Genomic DNA, 8,833 nt, shown 5'->3' with positions numbered 1-8,833 from the left:
AGTCTTCAAGATCGAGAACGAGTTCGACCTGCACAAGAAAGTCGTAGATTACATGCGTCGGTTTCACCCTACGCTGTTATTAGCACCTGGACTCGGGGAATTGCAAGATACCACCAGTAAAAGGATAACGTGCTGGCAGAAGGGCTACCAGGCAGGTCAACCCGACATCCTAATTCTTAACTCCCATAAAAAATACAATGGGTTATGTCTGGAACTGAAGACGCCAAAGGGTAACGGCGTATTGTCCGACAAACAAAAAGCGGTATTGACGCAATATGAAATGAATGGTTATCTTGCGATGGTAAGCAACGATTACGATCTGATCTGCAGGGAAATCGACCGTTACGTCGACGGCATTCGCATACCTTGTCCTGGCTGCGTTAAGGCTTTCAAGTCACAGGAGACGCTACAAACGCACCGAAAGATATTTCATAAATATAATGATAGTTGAACAAACTCACTGGCGCGAATTAATACAAGGCATTTCATACAAAATAAAAAATTACGTCGTCTTCGAGGACATTAACCGCTTAAGGTTGGTCCTCTTAGACGGCAGCCAAGAGTGCAGTTTATGGGCTCCTGACTGCGTACGGTACGTACTGCAAGGCGAAGAGTACACTCACATACGTAGCTATGGTAAAGTCAACGGTCGATGGAAGTTCGACGTTGAAAGAAAGGCGGAGGCTAATCCATTGTGTGATTAGTCATCCTCATGGGCTTCTAGGTATTGGTCTGCTACGTCGGACCTCATTTTTTCCGACATGAAATCGATCGATATCGTAATCAAGGCTCCTCCTGCGAACGCTGCGACGTAAGGTAACATCATATATTAGACCATTCTTTTCGTATTGCAAGGTAATGGTCTAAAGGCTTGGGACCTTCGTACAGGCAACACCAAATATGTTGACCGCTGCGTTGACAACCACATTTATCGCAGATGCCGTCCCAGTGTTCTCGGTTCTCCCATCTTACTCCTTCGTAGTCGTCAAAGCATACGAAATCTTGGTCTATTTCTTTCTTACGCTGCACTAAAGCCCGGCTGGTTTCAAGGGGGCAACATCGCTCTGCTAAATCGCCGTGGGTTTCACAGACGACTTCTTCGAGGTGGTAACGTCGGCAGCGGTACTTATGCCAGTTCTCTTCAAAGAGGGGTTCATCGCATCGGTGGCAATGGTCTTTAAGGCAGACTCTATGCTCGCGGTGATATCGTAGGGCCTGTACTGTGGACAGTTCCTTACCGCAGTCACCGCAAACAGTGCTGATGGTCTTTTGACAGACTTTCTTGGAAAGATGGTATTGTAGTCGCTGCTTGCTACTAAAAGCTCTATCACATTGCACGCACTTCATTATATATACCTCATTTTTTATTGTTAAATTGTTAAACCCTGTAAGAGGGTTTTAGGATAAGGTCTATTATTTCTTGTTATTTTGTTAAGCCCCCATTAAAAGATGAGGTATCATTCTTTCTCATCGTTGAAACCAGCAAAAAGATAATCATGTTAACCATTCTTCGATTTAACAAAATAACAATAAAAAATAGGTCCTTACTTGAGACCTCTTTGCAGCATTTAACAAAATAACAATAAAAAAGAAAGACCTATGCTAATTCCCCTTGCCGGGGCTTAGTAAGATCTTCTTTGCGACCTCTTACTCTTCTCGAGCGTCGTCTAAAGTCCTTTGTGCTTTAGTATCCGCGGGACACCAATGTCCAACGAAGTCTTCTTCAGAGAATACCTTATTACAGTGACGGCAGGTGTATTTTTTACACGGTTTGGGTATCGGTTTTTTGGGAGGGATTATGCAGTCAGCAGGTAGTTCGCACGTAATGCAGTCCATATATCTATGGGGGATATCGAATGAAGTCCTTAATGGACTCCTTAGCCCACGTCGCCATTGTCAAAAGCGCACCAAACCGTTCTGCACGCTTCAGACCGCACATTTCATCGTACAATTCCTGTACGCGCTCTTTTAACCGGCCTATCTCCTCCCTTTGCATTTCTATGGTGTCTCTTTTATCTTTTGCGTCGGCGGCAATCCTTCTTACTGCTTCCACTGGGTCCATCTATATATGAACCCAGATCACATGCCTTGTAACGTTCTGATAGTAGGACCCACCGGCTGCGGAAAGACCCAGTTCATCGTGGAGCAGCTATTAGGACCCTTTAGATACCGCTTCGACTACATAGTACTATTATGCCCCACCTACGTGAATAACCGCACCTGGGAAGGCATAGGCAGGAATGATGACGACTTCTTTGTAGATATCTTAGACCCTAACGAGTTATCCAGCCATTTGAAGTTCTGGCACAAGCAATTCCCTAAAGATACACAGACGCTCCTCATATTGGATGACATTGCCTGTGGGGACGACGTAAAAAGGCGCACCTCCGAATTAGTGAAGCTCGCCTTTAGCGGCAGACATGACAACATTAGCGTTTGGTTGCTTTCCCAGCAGCTTACCAGCGTCTCTAAGCCCTTTAGGGAAAACATAGGCTCTCTCGTAGTATTTTATACTCCGAGCAAATCTGACCTGGAAACCATCTTAAGCGACTACGGCGGTGAGATAAGCAAGGAACAGTTGCATGAATACATGCGGCATTTAAAAACGCATCAACATTCCAAGATAATCTTCTCTTTGAGGTTTCCGTATGACGTTAACATATATGGACATTGAGCAGCTCATAGATGAAGTCCCCACGCAGTTAGACGAAAGTAACCTCAAGGAACAACTTAACATCCTTGTGTCATCTGGGAAGTGCAAAGAAATGATAGGCAAGGAACTTACCCATGAGCAGGTTAATAAGTTGTCAGAAGAGGAGGTTAAGAAGTTCCATAAGAGGTACGAGGCCGCCCTTGCAAGCAAGACCACGGACGCCGTAGCAGACTCCGCTATCCGACTTGCCACTAAATTGCTTGGACTTGCACTGCCTATAGACGACGTGGAGCAACTACAGAAGGACATAAGAGATGACTATGTCATATCCCAAGAACTCAAGATAACCTGTGGGTGGTTGTCTTTGAAGTGCGGTAAGTTAATGGCGGTCGCCTCTGCGGCACTTCACGTAGCTCAGCACGTCGACTTGAAGGAGGTACTAGGTTCCTTCGGAACATCTTGGAAGGACTTCAAAAAGGGCAGAGAAGTTGAAAAGGTCTTTCAGGCAGCACTTGCTGAGGTACCTGATCAAGTCGCCTCAAGTACTTAGTCAAGTCGTTGTCAAGTCACCTCAAGTACTTAGTCAAGTCGTCCTTAAGTCATTCTCAAGTACTTAGTCAAGTCGCCTCAAGTACTTAGTCAAGTCGTTGTCAAGTCACCTCAAGTACTTAGTCAAGTCGTCCTTAAGTCATTCTCAAGTACTTAGTCAAGTCGTCCTTAAGTCATTCTCAAGTACTTAGTCAAGTCGTTGTCAAGTCATTGCCCAGTCATTGTCAAGTCGTCATCAAGTTACTTGTCAAGTCCTTCAAGTCCCTTAATATAAGATGAGTGGCACCGAAGAACAACCTCAGGAGGAGCAGAAGATTACCAAGCCTAAATCTGCAGGCAGAGTTGCCGCGGGAAAGAAGCTCGCGGAGATGAATAAGAAGAACAAAGCAAAGAAGGTGGAAAAGGTGGAGGACGAAAAGGAATCCTCCATTAATCCTGGGTACGTCATTGGTGCGTTAGGAATTGCTATAGCAGCGGGCAGCCTTTACTTACAATGGTGGAATATGAAGCCAGAAGTAAAGTGGGAGGCCGTGCATGTGCCGCCAACATATCACGCACCTGTAGAGACGAAAAAGAGTAAGATCCCTGAAATGGAGTAGATTTATCACCCGTGGCGACCTAGATTTTCCTTCTCGCTTTGTAATATAATGTCGACCGCGTTGTTGAAAACTGTTGAAGAAGCAGCTATTATTACTTCTATTGTTGCGGGTATTGGTTGGGTAGGTAAGAAAGTGCTCAAAGAAGACTTTACTGAAGACCCAAGCAAGAGCTTCGCTAACTTTGCTAAGATGACCGCTGCCGTTGGCGGGGCTATCATGGTAAAGGATTACCTACGGAAGGAAAAGTACCTACCTAATGTATAATGGTTAGCTTAGTCGCAGGTGGAGTCATTGCAGCTTTAGCATTCACTGGAGCTAATTATGGTGGTCAATATTTAGATAGATTAGTTAGAGGCGACAAAAGCGGTGCCGCCGAAAGAAAGAGACACGACTTAGCGCTGGAGAAATATCAAAGGGACGTAGCGGCTTGGAATGAAAAAAGACAAGCTTACAGGGATTGGTTGGATAAGAACTACCAAGACAAAATGCAGGCAGACAAGAACTTCGAAAACACAGACTACGCCTTCAAACTTTATGCGCAGGCGCACCCCGCGACATTAACGGGGTTAAGAAAGCCTCAGTTCAAGAATTACTACCAGCCTTCTAAGAAACAAAAAGACAATGAATTGGTTTTTGTAGGAGTCGCAGGGCTGGCAGGAGGCGTAGCTTTGGCGTATTTAGTCTAAGCTACGCTTAGCCTCTAGTGGCGCCTTTGGTGCCTAGAATATAATGATCGTCTTTTTGGAAAGCAACAAGAATAACTTTACCACTTATCTGAATCCTCCCATCCGCGCGGAAAGGGTCCGGCTGGTTAGTTGTTCTTTGTACAATTCTTGGTATAATTTAATTAATGGCTTTGTCATCGGAACTTCCGGCACCAAACCAAAAATACCAGATTCCCATTACACCCCCATAACACTGGCTAAGGAGCTAGCAAAGCATGGATATACTCTTACCACAGGATTACCCCATGAAATGAAATTCAAGAAAAATAATGGGAGCGCCAATCTAAAGGACAGTTCATTGGTAGAACTCCTAGGTCTTACTAGTACCACGATAAATAGCGGCAGTACATATGATGTGAAATGGAAAGTCGCATCCTCTTACGAAGTCTATTGCGACTTGGTCCATAGTTACAACAATGGAGAAAAGTCTTCTCTTATGTCCAAGTTTCTGCCCCAAGGTAATCCATTTGACCCAGTAGAATACACTCCCATTTCTTTGAGCTATGACTTATCTAATTTGGTAGAAAGCATAAACATCACCATTAAAGTGGACGGAAAGACGGTGGATTTTAATGGACGTAAAATCAATCTTGTTTTGGAATTCATATAATGGGTCGCGTAGAGGACAAACTCAAAAGGATTTACTATGGGCCCGAAGGCTATTGGAGAGGAGCGTCGGCTATCAAGAAACTCGCGACCGCGGCCAGGGTATCAGACGAAACGGCTAAGAACTGGTTGAAAAAACAAACCCTCTGGCAGGTTTATCTTCCCGTGCCTAAGTACATTCCCAGGCCCAGCTTCACCGTAAATACCCCCAATGAAGTTCATCAGGCGGATTTGCTTTTCTTACCGCACGATAAGGTAAGAAAAAAGACCTATAGGTACGCTTTGACCGTAGTCGATATCGCAAGCAGATACAAGGACGCCGAACCTATAACCAGCAAGGATTCTGGGGAAGTCGCAGAAGCCCTAGGTAGGGTTTATAAGCGCGTCTTGAAATGGCCTAAGCTGCTGCAAGTGGATGCGGGGACAGAGTTTATGGGCGTGGTTACTAAGACCCTGAAAGACCACGACACTAAAATTAGAAGAGCTAAAGCAGAGTACCACAGGGGTCAAAGCATTGTCGAAAGATTCAATAAGACCCTGGCCGAGCGTCTCTTTGGGTACCAGTATTGGAAAGAGCTGGAAGATCCCTCCAAACGCAACAGGGAATGGACACAGCGGCTCCCCCAGGTCGTCGCGGCTTTGAACAACGAGGCGGCCAGGGCTACGGGAATAAAACCCAAGGATGCCATAAAAAAGAAACACGTGGAACACAAGTCCTTCGTCAGAAGTTCGAGGGCGGTCTTCCCCCATGAAAAGAAATTAGGTAATGTCACAGTCCGATATCTCTACGGACCGGGTGAATTAGAAGGAGGATCCAAAAGAGCTACGGATCCTAATTGGTCTTTGGAAACTTACCAGATCCGAAGTGCGATAGCTAAGAAGGGTCAGCCCATCTTGTATTATCTTCATGATGGTCCCACGCGTGGGTTCGTCAAAGAAGAACTGCTTATCGTGTGATGTCCGAATGCTATCGTATGCACTCCGTCATCACACATCCATCGCTTACCGTCAAATGCAGACAGCGACACCTTCTCCTGCGTGACGTTATGTATCTGATGACCATAGCTGCGCAGGCTGTTCATCTTATGCCGCTGTTCCTTGCGTGTTCGTAATACGTTGAGGTAGGACTCGTGCGTAATGTCCTTCTTAACCACGTACTTTTTTACGCCTTTAGCTTTCTTTTCTACACCGTCCAGCTTTAGCACGCTGTACATCTTTGGTTTCAGACCCACGTACTCTACTATGGGTTTTCCTAACATTTCGTCTTTCATCTTTCCAATTACCTTCTTATTCTTCGCAGAGTAAAGGAAGTGCTCCTTCGGGTAACCGCTGGTGTCGTACTCGTCTATGTCGGGGAGGCAGTCTTTGTAAACGTCTTCCGTTTGCACTTCTAGAATTAGGGAGTCGGTGTCTGTGTATAGGAGGCGACAGCGGTCTCCGTACTTTGGCTTAAGCTTATCGTAGTAGAACTCGTACATAAGCAGCTTCGATAGATCCAGCACCGTAAAGCCTGTGTAAACGGGCTTGTTTAGTAAGAGGTTTGCCTTTTTCATGTGAATCACGTAGAAGTTCAGCATTTCTACGTATCTAACGAAGCCTGGCTGTGACACGTATGCTTCTGCTTCCTCTTTGGTGCTGACTATTTTTACGCTTACGCGCTTGCGGATGTTCTCCATTGTCTTTCCGAACACGCTGTTGTTCATCAGTTTGAAGAGATTTTTCTCGAAGTCATTTTTCGCTGCGGTACGCTTTTGCGTGTTAAAGTCGATGTAGGGGCGCATCCAGGGTTCCTGCGTGAATTTTAGGACTCTGTGGATCTTCTCTACGCGCATTCCGTGTCGCACGTAGAACTGCAGGTTGCGGTAATGTACCACATACTTCTTCTTATCCATCAGGTTCATAGTTAGTTTCCTGTACGGTTTGTAACCAGGGCACATTTGCTTTTGCAGCGGACTTAGCTGCTTAAATGGTATCTCTATCGCTTCTGGTGCTAAGGGGAACTCATTGTGTTCGTCGTGCAGGCGCTCTGGGTACTCCAGATCCACTTCTAAGACGTAACCCTTGTCTTCCTCCTTTCCTACCTGCATGTAGAAGTCTATCGGCTTCACTGGATCCCATTCGAAGTCTCTCACAGGTAGGTACTGTGACATTGCCCAACCATAAAGGTTATTCGCATCCAGGTAGTAAATGTATGTGGTTGGTTTCTCTGGGTCGTGCTCTACTAAGGGGTTGTTTGCGCGGGCGTAACGTCGGCTGGGTCCGCATACGCCGCCACGAATACCGTCTTCCATAAACCGATACATGTCGTACTCCGTTAGGAGATCCAACTGCGCATTTGTCTTCTTTAACAAAGCACTCCAGCTGAGCCCAGGAGCCGTGTAGAAATTAGCGGGATCCAATCCGTAATATTCCATAGCCATCTTTCGAAAGCTTTGGAAAACATCTGCGAGCAGCACTACGTCTGAACGTAGGTAGATGTCGTGGTATTCTCCCATATTCTCACAGGAGTACTTTTCCCACACATCTAACGCATGCTGGTACTCCTCGTCCTTTATACCAGACTCGTTTAGGGTGCTGTAGAATCTCTCTTTGGGTGGTAGGGGCTCTTCGAATCGCTCCCAGGAGTCCATGTATTCGTATGGGTAGACTCCTTTCCTTTCCGCGCCGTATTGACTGGAAATGGGAAAGTTGGTGTTGTATTTAACCAAGTTTGCTAAGGAGTCCGCCATGAACTGCTGTGAGTCTAAGAACTTCAGCTTGCCTACAGTTACGGACATGTACCTTTCTTTGTTGTTGGGTATGCACTTTACTTCGGAGCCGTCTGTTCCTTGTAAAAGTAAGTGACTGTCGTAACCCCTTAAATTGTGAAAGAATACGGGTATTTCCATTTCTGGGTCTACTTTGAAGTTTATATTACATTTCCAATGAGCCGCTCCTCTGTATTTACCCGTGATGTGGCAGTGATCCCTAACCTTATCCACATAGAAATCCTCAACAAATGCTTTGTGGCAGTGAATGCAGTGCGTGGAGGGCTTTCCCGGCTTCTCACCTTTCTTAGCATACTTCCCGCATTTAAAATGAGCTTCTCCTAGATACTTTCCATCTTCATCCCACGCTTTCTTGGCTCGTCTTCCAAACTGAAGAAGCGTATGTTGGCAAATGTGGCATTTTTTTGCCTTGTTAAAAGCCTCCTGGTTCTCTTTGGTAAATTCCATCTTCTTTGGACGTCTTAATTGTTCTCTAATCTCCCCCTCCTCTTCTCGCAATGCTTCTAGAAACTCATTAGCTGCGTTCTTACCTCGGTAAATCACAGGAGGGTTTGCTTTACCGTCTGATCTGACTACTATGTAACCAAAGGAGCAGATCTCGTGTAATCCTACCTTATTCGTGGCGCCACGTTTCTGCTCTTCCTTAGTTATCAACGCTTCGAAGTCTGCATATATCACGTAAGGCACTTGCATCTGCTTTTGATGGTCTGCGTATGAAAGCTCTTTGTTGGTGGGCATCTGGATCCGTTGCGCCACTTCTTCGACTCCGCGGCAGATCTCATCGTGTTTCTTTAGGGTATTTAAGGATGTAAATGACAGCAAGCAGCAGTCACAGAAGTACTTTTTACCTTTGTGCTTAGTATGTCTGTAGAATAGTCTGCTAATGTGTTTAACCCATGAGTAGTGTCCGCCGTGGTAGAATAAATGTACGCG

Source organism: Actinia tenebrosa, unplaced genomic scaffold (assembly GCF_029948245.1).
Source record: "Actinia tenebrosa isolate PJP-AT-01 unplaced genomic scaffold, QUT_ActTen_1.0 PGA_scaffold0__85_contigs__length_37466705, whole genome shotgun sequence".
Lineage (NCBI taxonomy): Eukaryota > Metazoa > Cnidaria > Anthozoa > Actiniaria > Actiniidae > Actinia > Actinia tenebrosa.
Note: the sequence above shows the minus strand (reverse complement) of the source record.